We start from the raw sequence: 21,268 nt of genomic DNA, 5'->3' as shown, positions 1-21,268 counted from the left end.
GTAAGTCTGTGATGTTTATCGATATTTTTAAAATTCTGTTCATCATGGATACTGAATGCATAGCACCTGCTCTGACTCATTGATCACAATTCTTTTTCTTACGGAGCCTGGAAGCTGTCTCAAAACTCATCCCAATAAAGCACCCCAGGAAGTTACTCTCAAACTACTGGAATTGGCACATAAGATAAAATTCATTTTCATATTTCGTAAGGAAAGTATCAACTCTACATTTTGGAGCATTGATAACTGACAATTTTGTTTCTCTTCTAAAATACACTCCCTATGACTCTATGAGACAGAACCATTTGAACAATACTTAACAACAACAAATACAAGCTTACTTTTGCTGAGTTTGGGTTTAAAGGGTTTGTTGCCATTATTGTTTTGGGTCAAAATTCATCCATGATGCAAAAAACAGTGTTTTATCTGAGACCTATTACATATTTGAAAACTTACAGCTTTTTGTATAATAACATTTTATTAAAGATTTAGCATTTTAAATATATGTAAATATTTAAAGTTCTGAGTGTGAGTCCTCATGGTAATGCATTTATTTTCTACAATTTATATGGGGTCACAGAGACGTCTGCATAGAAACTTCTATGTAACTCACTCTTAGTAAAACATGAGCAGAGTACAGGCATATCTGGGAGATATTGTTGGCCCAGTTCCAAACTACTGCAATGAAGTGAATATTGCAATATATCAAGTCACGTGAATTTTTTGGTTTTACCAGTGCATGAAAAGTTATACTCTCAGTAACTAATAGTTTATTTAGTGTGTGACAGCATTATGAAAAAGGCTGACATATGGTGAGAATTACCTAAGTGTGACACAGATATAAAGTGAGCACATGCTGTTAGAAAAACAGTGCCAACAGACTTGCTCAATGCAGGGTTGCCACAAATCTTCCATTTGTAAAATACATAATCTACAACACACCATACAGTCAAGTGCATTAAGGTATGCCTCAATATTCCTGTTCTAAAGCACAGTGAACTCAAAGACATGTCACTTTCATAGTTGAATTTAATTTTTTTTCTTTCTCTATGTGATTAAATCAATTGTATTTATTTTTTAGTACATTATTCAAATATGAGGAATTTTCTTGATGTGCCCCAAGGCTAAAGCTGTCATTGTTTACAGCTGTAGAATTCAAATCCACATTACTGGTTACTCAATGCTGTCTCTAATAAAAGTACTGTCAACTTCACAAGGTTACCTAATGTAGCATGGTGATTTTATATTCTAAAGCATAACAGCTAGAAAACTGTAAAGGCTGAGTTTCCATTTACTAGATCACTGATCTGTCATCCTGTTAGTGCCTACGTTTTTTCTCTTTATTCATAAGCCACCTAAGAAAGCTTCATTAACTCTTTCATGTCATTAAGACCCTATTTAATACCTTATTGCTTTCATTGTCAAATAGCTTTACAAAACAAATTTAAAGAAATGAGCAATTTCTTCTAAAAATATAAACAGTATTTAATGTGTTTATATGTGATTAAAATTCCAGACGCATACTAAACGGCAATCTTTTTACTCTCAGATTATAATTTAGTATACTAAAGCAACAACCATGTATCTGCCAGTTTGTTTTATTATTGTGTCTTGTATGTTGTTGTGATGTTGGAAGGTATGCCACCAATATTTTAAATAGTAGTAGGGGAGTCCTGATGTGGCACTGTAAACAAATTACACAAAGTTGGTGGTTCAAACCCACCAACCACTCTTTGGAAACCCTATACAGAATTGCTAGGAGTTGGAATTGATTTGACACTTAAAAACAACAGTAGGGTCACCCCTGGTGGACAGGTTTCAGAGCAGCATCCAGACAAAGACAGACTAGGAATGAGAAGCAGACTACGTCTTAATGTTTAGTCACTGAAAATATAATGAATAGCAGTGGACCATTGTCAGGTATAGGTCCAGAAGATGGATCCATTATGAATAGCACCAGAAAACTGACAGATGTAGTGCCGATAGATGAGCCCAGCAAGTTGAATGTCACTCAAAATACTACTGAGGAAGAGCTGCCTCCCCAGAGCTGATTGTAATTAATACAAATGGAGTAAAAATTTTAGCATATTAATTTGCTTATAGGGCAAAACATCCATTAATAATTGGAATATGGAATGTGCAAGGTATGTGTCTAGGAAAATCGTAAGTTGTAAAAATGAACTGGGGTACGTAAAGATCAATATTCTGAGCATTAGTGAGTAGGACTGGAATGATATTAACTATTTTGAATTTGGCAACCATACACTTTACTATACTGGGAATGACAAATTCAAGAGGATGGGTGTGTGGAGTGACATTCATCATCAAAAAGAACATTTCAAGATCTATCTTGAAGTACAATGTGTATGTGATAGAACAATATCCAAATGCCCCTTCAGAAGACCACTACTATTCAAAGTTACACATCAACTACTAAAGTGATAATGAAATAGAAGAATTTTACCAACTTAATCAGTCTGATTTACTAACTTAAATCAGTTGGAAGACGTGTAGCCGGAGTGCTCCTTGGAGGCCAGGATAGCCAAACTTCGTATTTCATACAAAATTAGGACATACTGTAAGGAGGGACCAGTCGCTGGAGAAGAATATCATGTTCGGTAAGGTGGAGGGTGAGGGAAAAAGAGGAAGACCCCCAGCGAGATGGATTGGCAAAGTGGCAGCATCAATGGGCTCCAGCGTGGCAACAATTGTGAGGTTGGCCCAGGACCAGGCAGTGTTTCGTTCTGTTGTGCATAGGGTCGCTATGAGTCGGTACCGACTCAATGGCACCTAACAACAACAACAATCAGTCTGAAATTGATTCAATATGGTCAATATGTATACATAATTACTGGTGAGTGGAATGTGAAGGTTGGAAACAAAAATGAAGGGTCCATAGTTGGAAAATATGGTGTTGGTCATAGAAATGATGCTAGACATTGCCTGATAGAATTTCACAAGACCAAGAATTCCTGCTATAGCATTGTAAGATCAGCACTGGACTGCGAACCAAAAGGTCGGTAGTTCCAAACCCAGCAGCTGCTGCTCGGAAACCCTATATAGATTCACTGGGAGTCAGAACCAACTGAAAGGCACTTAATGATGTCTTCATTGCAAATAACTTACACATGGACCTCAAATTCATCAAAGAGATGGTAGAAAACTACAATGTGATCAGCCAAAACAAGGCCAGGGGTTGACTGTGGAACAGACCACCAATTGCTCATACACAAGTTCAGGCTGAAGCTGAAGAAAATGAAAACAGTTCCACAAGAGCCAAAATATGACTTTGAATGTATCCCACCTGAATTTAGAGACTATCTCAAGAACAAATTTGATGCATTAGACTGAAGACTAGAGTAGTTATGGATTGACATCAAGAAAACCATACAAGCAGAAAATAAAGGTCATTTAAGACAGGAAAGAAATAAAAGGTCAAAATGGATATCAGGAAAGACTGAAACTTGCTGTCTGGCATAGAGATGCTAAAGTGAATGGAAGAAATAAAGTAAAAGAGCTAGACAGAAACTTTCAAAGGGCCGCTTGAGAAGACAAAGGCAAGTATTATAATTTAATGTGCAAAGACCTCGAGTTAGACAACCAAAACGGAAGAACACTCCAGCATTTCTCAAACTGAAAGAACTGAAGAAAAAAATTCAAGTCTTGACTTGAAATACTGAAGGATCCCATGGGCAAATATTGAATGATGCAGAAAGCATACAAAGAAGGTAGACGATATACACAGTGTTTGTACCAAAAGTAACTGGTCATTTAACCATTTCAAGAAGAAGCATATGATTAAGAACTGATGATACTGAAGAAGTCCAAGCAGTATTGAAGGCACTGGTGTAAAACAAAGCTCTGGCGATTGATGAAATAGAAACTGAAATTGTTCACAAACTGATGAAACACTGGAGGCACTCATTCATCTGTGCCAAGAAATTTGGAAGATAGCTATGTGGCCAACTGATTGGAAGAGAGCCATATTTATGCACATTCCAAAGAGAGGTGACCAAACAGAATGCAAATATCATTGAACAATGTCAATAACACCATATGCAGTTAAAATATTGCTGATGATAATTCAAAAATGGCTGCAACAGTACATCAACAAGGCATTACCAGAAGCTCAAACTGGATTCAGAAGATGATGTGCTATGTGGGATTATCATTGCTGATGTCAGGTGGATATTCACAGAAAGCAGAGACTAACAGAAAGCTTTTCACCTGTGCTTTATGGACTGGGCAAAGGCATTTGATTTTATGGATCATGACAACAAGCTATGGACAATATTATGAAGAATGAGTGTTCCAGAATACTTACTTGCACTTATGAGGAATCCTTACATAGAACAAACAGGCAGTCATTCAAATAGAACATGGGGATAATGAATGGCTTGAATTCAGTAAAGGTATACACTAGGGTTGTAATCTTTCACCATACTTAGTCTGTATACTGAGCAAATAATCAGAGTAGCTGATTAAATAAAGAAGAATGTGGCATCAGGATTGAAGGAAGACTCATCAGCAACCTGTGATAGGCAGATGATAACCTTGCTTGCTGCAAGCGAAGAGGACTTGGAATGCTTCCTGATGAAGTTCAAAGACCACAGCCTTCGGTATGGGTTGCACCTCAATGTAGAGAAAGCAAAAATCCTCACCACTGGACCAATAAATAACATCATGATAAATAGAGAAAAGACTGAAGTTGCCAAGGACTTCATTTTGCTTGTATCCACAATCAACACACATGAAATCAGCAGTCAAGGGATCAAATGACCTATTGCACTAGGCAAATTTGCTCACAAGACCTTTTATAATGTTCAAGAGCAAAGAGAACAATCAGTTTGAGGACTAAGGTGCACTTGACCCAAACTATGGTATTTTCTATAGCCTCATATGCATATGAAAGTTGCACAATAAATAAGGAAGCCCATAGAAGAATTAATGCATGTCAGTTATGGTGTTGGAGAAGATATTGAGAGTACCATGGATTGCCAGAAGAACAAACAAATCTGTGTTGGAAGAAGTACAGCTAGAATGCTCCTTAGAAGCCAGGATGGCAAGGCTTCCTTCCTCTCATACTTTGGACATCTTATCAGAAGGGACCATCCCAGGAGGACATTATTCTTGGTAATGTGGAGGATCAGCAAAAAAGAGAACCCCTAATTGCCACAGCGAAAGCAGCAATGGTCTCAAGTACAGCAATAATTGTGAAGATGGTTCAGGACCAGGCAGTCTTGAACCATTTTATTATGCATAGGGTCACTGTGTGTTGGAACAAACACAACATCATATAACAACAATACTGAAGCAGTGATTCTGGACACCTTTGACCTTACATTTCCCTTAGTTCAAAGATGATCTTTATCACATAATTCCTTTACATCCTCTCTCACATGCTTCATTTCAAATTGCTATGGTAACCATCCCCTCATTACGTTGTACCTAATATTCCTCTGTTCTTCCTTACAATTCATCCTATACCTTCTCTAGTATTCCAGGAGATTTACTAGAAAGTCAGTAACTTCAGAGCACCTCATTCTAAAAGCCTTCCAAAGTCCCAGAATTGAATACTCATGGTTATAGGAAGATATTTTAAATTCAACGTGTTAATCATTCTTTCCAGTGTGACTTCCTCTGAGTCTACTCCTTCTTAATCTGAAGCATCATCGAGACTGAATCTTTGGGATCTGGTAGAAAAAAAATGGGGTTTAGAGCCCTGGTAGCATATATTGGACTGATAACCACAAGATCGGCAGTTCAAATCCACCAGCCATTCCACTGACCAAAGAGGAGACTTTCTGGTCCCATAAAGATTTACTGCCACGGAAACCCTACATAGGGTCACTGTTTGTTGGAATGCCTCATTGGACAGTGAATTTGGGTAGGTTAGGATATATAACTATGGCTTGCATTCATGTTCATACATATTTATTGCTGTTGTTGTTAAGTGCTGTTGAGTCGGTTTTGACTCAAAGCAACCTTGTATAAGGTTTCCGAGGAGTGGCTGGTGAGCATGAACCACAGACCTTGCAGTTCAAACCAGCCTTTCAGTCCAGTACATTAACTTGCAGAATATTGTTAATCATCCCAGTGAAGGGCAGACTTATAGATGACTTCTACCACACACTGTACAAACTAACAACTCTAATTTAGCATAATTTTATATCATGTTTTCTAAAAAGAACTCCAAAAAATCATATTGACTCAAAACCCTGGGACCATCCTTGTATTTGAATGACCTGAAATATTTTAGAAAATTCTCATTAAATTCAATTTATTTAATTATTAAATATTAAATAAGGACATTTAGTGGAGTCCTGGTGTGGCACCATAAGAAAAGCACTCGACCACAAGGTCAGTTTGAACCACAAGGTCAGTTTGAACCACAAGGTCAGCTGTTCAAATTTACCAGCCATTCCTTGGAAACCTATCTATACAGGGTCACTATGAGTTAGAACCAACTCAATGGCAGCTAACAACAACAAGGATACTTAAAGTTTAATTATTTTTAACGAGTCCTAACCTTATGGTATCACTGTTACCTGTGGAAGTAACTCAGGTTGGCTTCCAGAATCTCACATGTTTCCACCATATCTAACATTTCAAACACATTATACAATTTGCAGTCTTCATTCTTTGCTTAGATCATTTCCTCCACCTGGACTTTCCTTCCTTTCAACAATGCCTAGTTAGCCTTTTTCATTCTTTAAGCACAGCCTAAGTATTATTTCCTCTATCCATTCAAAAATTATATAATTTGTCCCTACTTGGTTTCAGGCATTGTTCTTAGCATTAGGTTTACATCAATGGGTAAAATAGACAAAAGCCTCTGCCCTCATGGAGCTTACATTCTAATTGGGGTATGGGTGGACAGATAAAACCAATAAATAAGAAAAACATTATTCCAAGTACCTGGTATGATGCTATAGGATAAGCATTGAGCTGTGAACCACAAAGTTAATAGTTCAAACCCACCAGCTGCTCCTCAAAAACCCTGTACAGGGTCACTATGAGTTTGAATTGACTTGATGGCACTTAACAACATGAAGCCAGTAAAGATAGGAAATAGGGTGTTGTTGTTAAGTTCTTTAAGTCAGTTCCTACTAAGCAACCCTATATAGGGTTTCCAAAGAGTGGTTGATGGGTTTGAACTCCCAAAATTGAGGTTAACAGTCCAATGCTTATCATCCTATAGCACCATACCAGATGTTGTTGTTGTGAAGTGCCATCGAGTCATTTCCGACCCATAGTGACCCTGTATAGGATTTCTAAGGAGCAGCTGATGAGCTTGAACCACCGACCTTGAAGTTCAAATGGCATTTCAGTCTGGCACATTAATCCACAGTGCCACAACCAGGACTCCTCCAGGTAGGATATGTCAAAACCAAAATCAAACCCACTGCCACTGAGTTGATTCCAAATCATATATACTTTATCACACAGAGTAGAATTTCCCTATGGTTTCTGAGACGGTAAATCTTAACAGGAACAGACGGTTTCATATTTTTTCCAGGGAGCTCCTGGTGGATTTGAACTGCTGACTTTGTTGTTAGCATTCCAATGTTTATCCTACAGCACCACCAGGGCTCCTTAGGGTATATTACCCACTGTCATTGAGTTGATTGTATCACATAGTGACCCTCTTCTGGTTTTGGTGGTGGCAGAGGCAGAGTCAGGTAGGAGAGGTTCCGTGGAGGAGGGACTGAAAACCCAGAGAAGCTGCTTTCACAGAAGAGCCCCAGAGCTCTGGATCAAGCAGAAGATGCAGGGCATTAGTTTCCTGCACCCTTTGGTAGAAAAATCATGGTATAAAGGAAAATGTTGTGATTTAGGAATCAATACAGATATGAGACTCCCTCTGCGGTCACCCCGTCCGGGCTTAGTTCAGAATGTGGGGCCACAGCCCAACCAGCACAGTGAACCAGCACTAAAACCCGGTGCAGGGACATTTGCTAAAGGAGGAGTTGGGGGATTATACACATTTCTTCCTCCTCTTCCCTGTTGCACCTTCTCTGTCCAGTCCAGATACCTTCAGGTGGATGGGCGCGCACCCCCACAAGAGTTCAGTGTTGAGCCGACAGCTTTCCATAGCACAGAGAAGACTTCCATTGGTCCCACAGTCATATTCTTTAGTGGCTGCTTATGATGCCTAACTCTGGGTCCCAGCCCTAAAGTTAATTTGTGTGGGACTCTTTACTTCTGCCTACTAGCAAGAAAAAAGCAGGGCTGGCCTGACAGATAAACTGTATGAACAATATGTAAAACCCCAACATAAAAGGCCACAACTAGAGAGGGCGGGGCCACAGCCAAGCTGAGGCAGTGACCCAATGCTAGAAGACTTGGAGCTGTGCATTTGGAGGGAGAGGTGTGACCAATTTTTAATCTTTCACTTTTCATGCATATTTCCTCTTCACTCCAATCGTGCCCTCACTGCCTAGCCCAGATGCCTTTAGGAGGATGGGAGCACACCCCAAAAGTGTCCAGCATTGCACCCACAGTTTTCCAACGGCACAGAGAGGAACACAAAGGCTGCTTCTTATGACGTCTGATTCTGGGACCCAGGCCCAAGTTGATCTGGGGCGGGGGGTCCTTTATCCCTGCCTGCACAGCAAAGGCCAGCGGACAATTATAATTTTATTTTTGTTTTTGGTTGGTGGTTTCTCTCTCTGTTTATATATTGTTTCTGTCTTTGGTCTCACTCTTTTCCCAGGGGTTGGAGCTTTCTCCCCCTACCTTACCCAAGAAGAAACAGCAACTGTGCTCATATAGCCAAGCTACAAGCATAACCTGTAATATCCTACTATCTGGGAAAGAGCCAATACCAGCTGCTAGGCATTACACGTGGAAAGGGAAGCCTATCTCCAGATCATATCCACTGGGATATGCTTAGTAAGCTTAACAACAAAGACACATACATCCATTTAAGCATTAAAAACCCACATAACTGCTGAAAATGTCCAAGAAACGCAATTAAAGATCTCAACACATGTCCAAAAACAGAAAAAAGTAACTGAGACAAATAAACTGGAAGCAGACACAGACTTTCCAGTAGAAGAGCAGGCTCTGAATTTTCCTGAGAAGGAATTCAGAAGAATGATATGGAAACAAATCCAAATGCTCTGAAAAGGGGTGGAGGAAAATAAGGAAGAAGTCGGAAAATGCTACAGGAGAAATCAAACAAGATAGATACAGCATTGGAAACGATCCAAAACCTGCAAAAAAGGAGTCCAGATGATTAATAATATCAGAAATGGACAATACACTGAAAGGGCAAAGGAATAGAATGGAAGAGATGGAAGCTAGAACCAACAAGCTGGAAGACAAATCTCTCAAACCTGCTAAGATAGAAGTGCAAGCAGAAAAAAAGGATAAAAAATCTGAAGAGAGTCTAAGATTCATGCTGGATAACATGAAGAGGAATAACTAAAGAATTATTGGCATTCCAGAACAAGAAGAATCACAGAAGTCCACAGAAGAGATAGTTGAATAACTTTTGGAAGAAAAATTTCCTAACATCTTGAAGGATGAGAAGATAAACATTCAAGAAACTGAAAGAACCACCCTAGGAAGGATAGACCCCATAAGAAAATCACTGAGAAATATCATAATCAAGCTTTCTAAAATCAAAGACAAGTAGAGAATCCTAAAAGCAGTCAGGGAAAAGAGAAATGTTACTTACTTACAAAGGCAAGCAAATCAGATTAAGCTCTGACTTCTCAGCAGAAACCATGCAGGCAAGAAGGCAATGGGGAGACATATATAAAACCCTAAAAGAAAAAAAATTGCCAACCAAGAATTATCTATCCCACAAAATTGTCAATTAAATATGATGGTGCAATCAAAACCTTCCAGGATAAAAAGAAGCTAAGAGATTTTTGTCAAAGCCAAGGCTGTGCTTCAAAATATCCTAAAGGGAGTTCTTTGGAATGAAAACCAGCAAGAACAGACAACAACCAGAGATTAACAGACGTGGCAACACCACCTAGAACTCAGTCAACAGATAAAGAGTTCAGAACACAACAAAATTACAGCAATGAATTCAGAGGACCTGTGAGGCCAACCAAAGATCAAAATATTAACAATGTCAAAGAAGGGAAAAAAACAGGAACAGAGATCCAGGTGGTGAGGAGGTCAAGTAGATTGCAGGATACAATAGACTGTCTTAAATGCAGGGAAAACTTAATAGACTATAGGGTAACCCCAAAGAAAGTTAATACTTCACAATTTACCATGAATATGAAGATCCAAGAAGCACAAGGAATCATTAAAAAAAAGATGAAACTGACAAGAAATAGCACAAAAAAACATGAACATAATACAAGAAGTCATGCAGAACAAAGGAACAAACAGCACCACAAACACATTAACATAATGACAGCAGTTAATCCATACCTATCAATGATTACACTGAATGTCAGTGGATTAAATGCACCAGTGAAGAGACAAAGAGTGGCTGAATGGATAAGAAAACAAGACCCTTCAATATGCTGCCTACAAGAGACACACCTTACACACAAAGAAAAAAACACATAGTGACCCTATATAAGAACTCTGGTAGCGTAGTGGTTACAAATCAGGCTGCGAGCCTCAGGAAAAGCAGCTTGAAACTACCAGCTGTTCCACGGGAGAAAGATGAGGCGTCTGCTCCCATAAACATTTACAGCCTTGGAAACCCTGTACAGGGTCGCTAAGAGTCGGAACCAACTCCATGGCACATAACATAGGGTTTCTGAGAATGTAAATCTTTACAAAAATAGACAGCACCATCTTTCTCCTATAGGGTGTTGCTGTTGTTGTTGTTAAGTACCGTCAAGTCAGTTCTGACTCATAGCAATCCTGTATAGGGTTTCTGAGGAATGGCTGGTGGGCTTGAACTACTGACCTTGTGGTTCAAAATCCATTGCTGATCCTATAGAAGTACAATTTTAAATGTGTGGTCAAGGAAAGTCTTTATGAATAGATGACATTTCTGCAACAATGCAGAAGAGATAAAATAGTAAGCCATGGGGTGTTTGGGGAAAAGAGAATTTCAGGCAGAATGACTCCATGAAACCTTTCTGGCCCACTCCAATGGAAAAACTCGTTACCTTTCTCAAATGCCAATAGCAGTTTGTTTACACTCTCAAACATGACTGTTTCTCACTAGACTGTGTTATGTAGTTAGATCTCCCACAATGTGTGAATACAGCTGCTGAATAAATAATGAATTACTTACAAGGGAGCTGTGACTTGAAAACACAAGTCTTGTATTTCAAATTGTTTAGCCTATTTAGAATCAAAATAATTTTAAGCACTTGCATGGTCAGTCTCAAGGTAAGTTGGCCTGTGGCCCAAGAAATAAAAATTATATAACAAGACCATTCCAGGTAATTCAAATGCAAACTACACTTGCTGGTGGTAGTCAGTTAATTGGAAGAAAAGTGGGCTGCTTTGCCAGGGTTTAGATTCCCACTCAGCTGCTAACTAGCTATTTGACTTTGGACAGGTTATTTCACTTTTCTAAGTCCTGGTGTGGCACTGTGGGATAAAGCACTGGACTGCAAGGTCAGTTTGAGCCACACAGTCAGCAGTTCAAACTCATCAGACACTCCTTGGAGATCTTATACAGAGTCACTATGAACCAACACTATGATACTTAACAAAAATAACAAATCTCAGTTGGAGTCCTGGTATGGCACTGTAGGATAAACTCTAGACAGCTAACCACCAGCTTGGTGGTACAAACCCACCACCTGCTCATTAGAAACTCTATACAAGGTCACTATGAGTTGGAACTGACTGTATGGCACTTAACAAGTCTCACTTGCATTGTCTATAAAGTGGGAGAAATAACCATGATAAAGTTATTGTGAAAAGTAAATAAAAGCACAGTGTCTGACATACCTTAGGTCTTAGTAGATACTATTATCATTATTTCTGTTAGCAAATGTATTGAATCTTAGGCAAGATATACAAAATATGTGCAAGCAACCAATGAACAGCTTAACCAATTAATGGAAAACAAAGATTGTTTGATGGAATTGCATGATCAATTCAGGCAAAATGATACATTCCAAGGCTGTAAATCATTACAGAAGCAGACGGCCCCATCTTTCTCCTGTAGAACAGCATGTGGGTTTGAACTGCTTAGCTTTTGGTTAGCAGCCCAATACTTAACCCACAGCAACACCAGGACTCCATTAATCCTGCTTATATCCTAATAATTACCTTCTGCAAATTAATATGTTTGCAGGACTATCACAGAAACTTGAGGTTTCTCAATACAGCTTATAAATCGGCAAAATGGAATTATAAGCATTTGTGTTTTAATCTATAATTTAGAAATTCCATTTTCACTCTTAAACTGAAAATTATTTTTAACTTTAAAAAAACACATTATTACATAGTTATAGAACACTTTCCAATATAGTAACACTTTTGTAACTTGGCTTCTTTATGTGGTCCTCATGGTAGTCTTTCCAGCTAGTACCTGAAGGTAATATTCTCATTTTTCCAGTAAGAAAATTGAACCTTGAAGACATTAGATAATATATAGAGAGCATTTTGCTCCACATCTGGCACACAGAAGGCATTCAATAGTGGCAGTTGCTTTTATCATAAATGTGAGTTAAAGTCACCTGATTTGTGGTTAATATTGCAGGGACTGGAGTACTGGTGTGCTACTGTAAGATAAGCACTAGACTTCTAACAGCAAGGTTGGTGGTCGAGACTCCTTGGAAACCCTATATCGGCTCACTATGAGTCGGAACTGATTCGGCAGCAATTAACAACAACAATACTGCAGGGTCGGAAGCCCAGGTCTTCTGATTCCCAATGTAAAACATGTTCTTTGACATTGACTTAATGGCAAAGGACTTGATATTTGTTAACCTCCTTAAGGTGACTCTTTTACCTGGAGCTGAAGCACCAAGATAATTTCATGAGAATTTGGCTATAGATGGATTATTGGAAAGGGAGGCATTCTTAGAGACTGGAAAATTTTCTGTCTAAGGAATATCAGTTACTTGCAAGATCATTCTGACATATGGTAACTATATGTGTGTTAAAATAGAGCTGTGCCACAGGGTTCTCACTGGCTGATTCTTCCAAAGTAGATCACCAGAACTTTCTTCCAAAGCACTAATAAACATCCATTACATACCATAACCTCCAATATTTCAGTTAGCAGCTTTGTATTTAACTTCTATGAATAGTCTCAGTCAAACACTGGCTATCTTCACAGAAGTATAAACTGATCTTCTTGCCTGACTTCTCTATCAGATCTTCTAGCAGATTTCTCTCCAGCTTGAACCAGCATGAAAAGAATGCTGTTTGATAGATTTGTTCCACTTCCTTTTTCCTCATAAGCCAGCACAAAGTCTTTTTGAAATTTTTCAGTGTTTTACTGCTGAGAACCATGGCAAAAAGACAGAGCAAGAAGTTTTGCTGCTCTACTTTATTGATGTGATTTGTATTCACCTAAATTATGAAAAGAACACCAACACGCCATACATGGCAGCAAGAGAGTGCTAGAAAACCATATATCAAAGACTTAAGTTATATTCTTCTCTTCCAGCAGCCTTCCAGACACCAAGGAACTAAAGAGATGTCTATGAAGTGAGATCAGGTGGTCTCATCAAGGTCATTCCTAGTTCCCATCACTATGGAATCTGTACTGTAAAAAACAACAGAGGGAAGATGTAGGATAGCCCCCCCAAAAAAAGCAATTAAATCATGCCAAGAATAGGGTAATTAAACGCACAAGTGGTGCAACTGCTTGAGAGATGATGTTGTGTTATTAAGTGTCATTAAGTGGGTTCTGACTCATAATGATCCTGTACAGGGTTTCTGAGGAGCAGCTGGTAGATTTGAACTTCTGACTGGGAGGAATAAAGGGGATTCATGCTGGTAAGAGAGTTACTATCAGTATATATCAGGGTGCCAATGGCACTGTGAATTAATGAGATGGACTGCAAAGTAAATTTGAACTGCAAGGTCAGTGGGTTAAGCTCACCAGAGACTCCTCAGAACTCCAATACATGGTGGCTATGGGGTCAGAACTGACTGGATGGCACATAATGACAACAGCAGTAAGTAGTAAATACTTCCTATAAAATGAAATTTAAAAAATTCATCATCAGATTATCTTTTTTTCATTTACCTTTTAGTGTTCTATATAAATAATTTGGTAAATGCAGACAGTTTAAATTTGTGGGACTATGTAAGAAAGGACAACTCACCCAACCTCAGGTTACCATTATAGATTCCATATAGAAAACCTTGAATCAGCAGAGGCTGACCAGCCCTTCAGATGATATTTATCAAGAGATGATATTTTGCCTACCTATATTGAAATCATTCAGGGTACACATTTAAATTTAAGATATCAGATACTACCACAGGACCAACCTGATCTAACAGTCAAAAACTAGAAATTGTAGTTTAAACTAGTACACACACTATGTTATTCCTATACATCTTAAATTTGAAAAACATAGTTTTAGAAGCATAAATACTACATTTAAATTTTAGCTGAAGTCCAGTACAGCTGAAGTCCAGACCATGTTCCAAGTTAGACCATTTTTGTCAGTGATAGAACACACAACCTTTTCTCAAATAAGTTATATTTCTTTCATCACTGCAGTACCTTTTCTTGAAAACACCCACATGCCTGAACTGTTCTTTTACTTTAGACTCTTCTACTGAAAGAGAAGATAAAAGCAGTCAGTATGTCCTTTATGCATTCTGGAATATTTTCCTAATATCTTTCTATGTGCCTCTACTGCTGCTGGAAGCCTGACAAAGAGAACCACTCCAAACTCAATTGATTTGTACCAAAAGCCACTAGTCTGGGAGCTTGGCCAATATATAAATGGCAAAAACTTATTTGAGCCAATTAGATAAGGATATGCAAATTAATTGACCATAACATTAGGGTCAAGCAATAATATGCAAATAAACTAGTATCTTATTGAGCTAATGGGACAGGAATATGCATAATAAGTTGGCTATGGTATCAAGAGACTATCATAATTTTAGGCTTGAGTGTTACAATATAAAAATAATTCTGGGAAACTTCAAAATGTCTAATTATAATACCGATCACATAATCTGAATCCCCAAGATATGAGTAAATTGATCTAGGAAAGAAATAACAAATCCTGAAATGAGATCATCCTAGAAATTGAGTTCTTATACTAAAAAGATATATAAACCAAGTCATTGTTAAGTTGAGATGAATGTACAGTATAGTCCCATTGAATGGATTAAAAGGTTGTGCTATAAAGATGAACTGAAAAGAAAAGAAAGTGGGGTACAGGGCCAGATTTGATACCAAAACATATGAGTGATGGGCTGACAAATGTTTAGTTCACGCAAAAAGTCCTAAAGACCAGATCCTTTAGCTAACAGATACATATCCAATCATTAAACAGATGTCATTTGATTACCCATTATTTGTCAGGTACCATATCTGTTCTGGGGTATTCAAGTAATAAAAGAAGAGCAGATTCTCCTAACACAGCACACTGTGACAGACAACATTCTAAATTAACTGATAGAGGGAGGTGGAGCTAAATGGTGGATTAGGGAGAAATGCAGTGCAGACCTCTGCTAGGAATAGCACAGAATACCAGATGAAGCAGGTTCAGGGGCGGTCCCAGAACTCTGAACTCCATATAAAAGAGTATTTACAAAGTTCAAAGGCTTACAGCCAGTGGAATTTGTATTAGAAGCAAGAAAGGTGGTGTCTTCTGATCTGCGGCTGCCAGCCACTCCTGCAGCGGCCTTCTTGGGTGTTATGGAGTGGGTGAGGGATCATAGCAGTGCTACCACTGCAGAGATCTGACTGATCTTCAGAGATATAGGTATGGACATTCTTTTTCTCTCTCTCTGTTCATTGGTCTCTCACTGTCTCCGCACCACAACTCTGGTAACTAAGAGGGAGTGCCTGAGCCAGTGGACATTCCTCCACCCCCGGAGGGTTCTACTATGCATGTGCATGGGCCTGCTTAGCAAAGACCACTGCATGCAGAATCTAAGAAAGGGGAAGGCACTGCTTAAAACCAAATGGTCTCCCAAAACAGCTACAGCCAGCCCTGAACTGTTTATCACTAGGAAACAGTCCTGAATGGAGTTGTGGAATGGGATAGAGACAGAATGAAAATGTAACAGGCTGAAAATTAAATCCTGAGTTATAAGGATCAACAGTAACATCTTGAAATTCCTCAGGCACCCTTAAAGACAAGAAGCTGAGAGAGGGATGTTAAAGTTATACTCATATTTTGCTACAGTTTTTTTTTTTTTCTTTTCTTTTATTCAATTATAGACTGTAGTACCCAATCTGTTTATTTGCTGTTGCTGTTTTGCTTTTTGGTCCCCCTTTTACCTTCAGGGGGCTCTTTTCTCCCTAAGTTACCCAAGAAGAGACAACAATTGTGGTCATCTAGACAAGCTGCAATCACAAACTGTAAAATCCCACCATCCAGGCAAGAGCTAATACCAGCTGCTATACACTAGATAGATAGCCAACACGTGCTATGTTGTTGTTGTTGTTAGGTGCCATCGAGTCGATACCAACTCATAGCAACTCTACGCACAGCAGAATGAAAAATTGCCTGATCCTGGGCCAACTGCACGATTGTTGCCATGCCTGAGCCCATTGATGCTGCCACCTGGCCAATCCATCTCATTAGGGGTCTTCCTCTTTTTCTCTGACCCTCCACCCTACCAAACATGATATCCTTCTCCAGCAGTTGGTCCTTCCTGACAATATGTCTGAAGTATGAGAGACGAAGTTTGGCCATCTTGGCCTCCAAGGAGCACTCTGGCTGCACTTCTTCCAACACAGATCTGTTGGTTCTTTTGGCAGCCCATGGTACTTTCACTCTTCTCCTGCAACACCATAACTCAAATGCATCCATTCTTCTATGGTCTTCCTTATTTACTGTCTGCTTTTACATGCATATGAGGTTATTGAAAATACTATGGCTTGGGTCAGGCGCACCTTAGTCCTCAAGCTGACATCTTTGCTCTTCAACACTTTAAAAAGGTCTTGTGCAGCAGATTTACCTAATGCAATATGTTGTTTGATTTCCTGACTGCTGCTCCCATGAGTGTTGATAGTTGATCCAAGAAGAATGAAGTCCTTGACAACTTCCATCTTTTCTCCATTGATAAGAATGTTGTTTATTGGTCCAGTGGTGAGGACTTTTGTTTTATTTACATTGAGATATAATCCGTACTGAAGGCTGTGCTCTTTGATCTTCATTGGTAAATGTTTAGTTATTCTGAATTGAGTAAAAAAAAATGAAAAGGGAAGCCCATCTCCTGATCACATTTACCTGGAGACAATAAGAAAGGTGAATACATCAACATACATTCATCTAATTATTGAAAACACACCTAATTATTGAATATGCCCAGGAAACAACTGACGATTTTGGCACATGTCGAGAAACAAGATAGACCAACTGAGACAAATGAGCTGGAGGAAGACCTTGGCATCCTATTGGAGGGAATGCAGACTTAGAACTGCCTGAGAAGGAATTCAGGAGAATTATATTGAGTTGCATCCAAATGTTCCATAGAGGGGTTGAGAAAAACAAGGAGGAAAGCACCACACAAACAATCAAATAAGATAGAGACAGCAATGGAAACAATTAAAAACCTGCAAAAACAGGTCCAAATGATTAATAACAAAATATCAGAAATGGACAATACACTGAAAGGACAAAGGAGTAGACTTGAAGAGATGGAAGCCAGAACCAGTGAACGGGAAGACAAATCTCTCAATACTGCTAAGATAGAAGAGCAAACAGAAAAAAGGATTAAAAACTGAAGAAAGTCAAATATTCATGTGGGACAACATGAAGAGGAATAACTTAAGAATTATTGGCATTCTGGAATAGGAAGAATCACAAAGTCCACTGAGGAGATCGTTGAAAAGCTGCTGGAAGAAAAGTTCCCTAACATCCTTAAAAAAAACTAATAGATAAGCATTCAAGAAGCTCAACAAACTCCAGGAAGGATAGATCCCCAAAGAAAATCACCAAGACATAGCATAATCAAACTTTCCAAAATCTAAGACAAGGAGAGAATCCTGAAAGTAGCTAGGGAAGAGAAGTGTTACTTACAAAGACAAGCAAGTAAGAATAAGCTCTGATCTTTCAGCACAAATCACGCAGGCAAGAAGTCAATGAGAAGACATTTATAAAACCCTGAAAGAAATAAACTGCCAACCAAGAATCGTCTACCTAGCAAAGCTGTTAATCAAATAAGACAGTGTAATAAAAACATTCCAGGATAAATGAAGCTAAAGGATTTTGTCAAATCCAGCGCTTCAAAACCTCCTAAATGGAGTTCTTTGGACTGAGAGCCAACAATAACAGACATCAACCAGAGACTGTGGCAGCACCACCCAGAACTCAATCGACAGATGGAAGAGTCCAGAACAGAATCAAACTACAAGAACTAATTCAGAGGGTCTGGGAGGTCAGTCTGTGATCAAAACAATTACAATGTGAAAGAAGGTAAAAACATAAGAACAGAGATTCGGGTGTTGAGGAGGTCAGCTAGATAGCAGGGTAAAATAGACTGTTGTAAATGGAGGAATAACTTAACAGCATATGGGGTAACCACAAAGAAAGTTAATACTTCACAACGTACAAAAAAAACCAAAAATCCAAGTAGAACATGGAAACATTAAAACTATGGAAAAACTGTCAAGAAAGAACACACACAAAAAAACATGAACTCAGCACAGGAAGGCATGCAGAACAAAGGAACCAGCAGCACAACAAAAAGGCAAACATAACGACAGCAATTAATTCATACCCATCCATAATTGCATGGAATGTCAATGGATTAAATGTACCAGTTAAGAGATGGAGAGTGGCAGAATGGATAAGAAAATAAGATCCTTTTAGTACACTGTCTGTAAGAGACTCACTTTACACACAAAGACAAAAACAGGCTACATGTTAAAGGATGGAAAGAAAAATACCAAGCTAATTGCAATTTTAAAAAAGAGCAGAAGTGGCAATACTGATAAAATAAACTTTAAGGCAAAACCCAGCATAATAGATAAAGATGGACATTATCTCATGATTAAAGGGCCAATTGCACAAGATAACATAACCATAGTAAATATCTATGCTTCTAATGAAATAGCTCCAAAATATATAAGGCAAACTCTAATTAATTTGAAGAAGAAATAGACAAATCTAGAATAATGAGAGATTTTAATATGCCACTTTTGAAAAGGGATAGAATAACCAGAAAGAAACTCGACAAAGACACAGAGGAACTAAACACAATCCACCAATGTGACCTCATAGATGTGTACTGAGCATTCAACCCAACAGCAGCACAATACACAGTCTTTTCCAATGCCCATGGGACATTCTTCAGAATAGACCATGTGTTAGGCCATAAAACAATCCTCCATAAATTTACAAACATCAAATAAATTAACTGATAGAATTTACACAACCCTGTAAGGTAGATACTATATGTAATTCTATTTTATTGATGTCGGTAAGGCACAGAGGGGTAAATAACTTGTTGAAGATCATAGAATTGGGTATTGGGAGAATTAGATGTCAACTCAAACAATGTGTCTAGAGATTCTATGAATAAAACATGACTTCAAACATGTTTTATAACATGAATCTTTACCCCCTCTCACCAGGGGGTAAAGAGAAGGTGACTAACTACATGTTATAGCTCAAAAGATGCCAAGAATGTTTGCCTGATTCCAAATATCTTATATACCTTAACTAAAATTCTATCATGGAATAAATTGGTTGATTATTTTGCTAGTTAGTGAAGACAGATCAATGAATCATACAACTTTTATTATTATTGTTAGATGTTAGAGTCAGTACCGACTCAAAGAGACCTTAGGCACAAAAGAATGAAACACTACCCAGTCCTGCTGCAACCTCAAAATTGTTGCCATGTTTGAGCCCATTGCTGTTACCACTGTGCCAATCCAGCTCATTGGGTGTCTTCTTTTTCTCCAACCTCCACTTTACTAAACATGATATTCTTCTCCACGGACTGTTCCCTTCTGACAATATGTCCAATATATAAGAGGCGAAGTTTGGCCATCCTGGTTTCCAAGGAGCATTCTGGCTGTACTTGTTCCAATACAGATAGGTTTGTTCTCTTGGCAGCCCATGGTACTTTTAATTTTCTCCTTCAACACATCAATTCTTCTATGGTCTTCCTTATTCACTGTCCAGCTTTCGCGTGCACATGAGGTTATTGAAAATACCATGGCTTGGGTCAGGCACACCTTAGTTCTCAAACAGACATATTTGCTCTTCAACACTTTAAAAAGGTCTTGTTCAGCAGATTTGCCTAATGCACTATGTCATTTCATTTTTTGACTGCTGTTTCCTTGAGTGTTGAGGGAAAAGCCCTCTGAGGGAAAAGAGCAGGCAGCCACCGTCTGTGCCCCTTACTGCCATCTTTCCTGGTGATGCCCAGGCAGCAGATCACGCTTTAGCCATCACCAGGACATCTGTACCAGTAACTGGTATTTCTGACACCTACAGCTACCCAGGTGAACCTGGCTCTTCTACTGCCCTACTGAGAGCTGAAGGGTTAATACAGCAAAAATAAGGGTGAAAGGGATTGGAACTCCCCCAAACTTTCCATTCTGTACCCAGAAGGCTTATAAGTAGTGTATATTCTCCAAATTATCCTCTAATTGTAAATGCAAACTTATTTCCTTCGATCATTACCTAGGAAGGCAGATAGGATGGCAAGGAGACTCGGTTTGCTTCTGTTCCTTGCTTTGAGTTCCTAGGGATGGGAAAGACCTGCAGTGCAAGGTTTCTTCTAGGCCCAAAGTACCTAACTCAAGGGTTTCTTACTGGAGATACCCAGACCAGGACATGCTCAACCGCTGTCCCTCTACTCCACATTTCCAAGTCAGCATTCCTGCAAAAAGAAATCCTGGTAGCAGTCTCTTTTGTATTCAGTCAAGAGTTGGATTTGGGATGGGCGATGGATGCTTCTGAAGCAAAGCATGTGTGTGTGTGCTTTATCAGAGGCTCCTCTGATAATGTCCCTAATCATGCCATGGAGGCTACCATTGTCAAGAAAGGAGACAGAGGCTTAAGAAGGCTAGAAGGGCCCCTGACCTGCCTGGCTTTCTTAGCTTGCACCTCAGCTTTAGCTTGCACCTCAGCTTTGCAAAGAACCACTCTAGTCCCCAGCTGACTGCATGCATGCAAGCCAGCTTAACAACACTATTAAAAATACTTTCTCAAAT

At 38.9% G+C, this 21,268-nt stretch overlaps 1 protein-coding gene across 1 annotated transcript in view; it reads left to right on the top strand.

The window, feature by feature from the left end:
• The window catches only part of LOC102838440 (synaptotagmin-1-like), a 329,110-nt gene that overhangs the window by 173,806 nt on the left and 134,036 nt on the right, over positions 1–21,268 (top strand). The gene's annotated exons all lie outside the window — the stretch shown is intronic.

Source organism: Chrysochloris asiatica, unplaced genomic scaffold (genome assembly GCF_000296735.1).
Source record: "Chrysochloris asiatica unplaced genomic scaffold, ChrAsi1.0 scaffold00406, whole genome shotgun sequence".
NCBI lineage: Eukaryota > Metazoa > Chordata > Mammalia > Afrosoricida > Chrysochloridae > Chrysochloris > Chrysochloris asiatica.
Note: the sequence above shows the minus strand (reverse complement) of the source record. Positions and strands in the feature narration are given on the sequence as shown.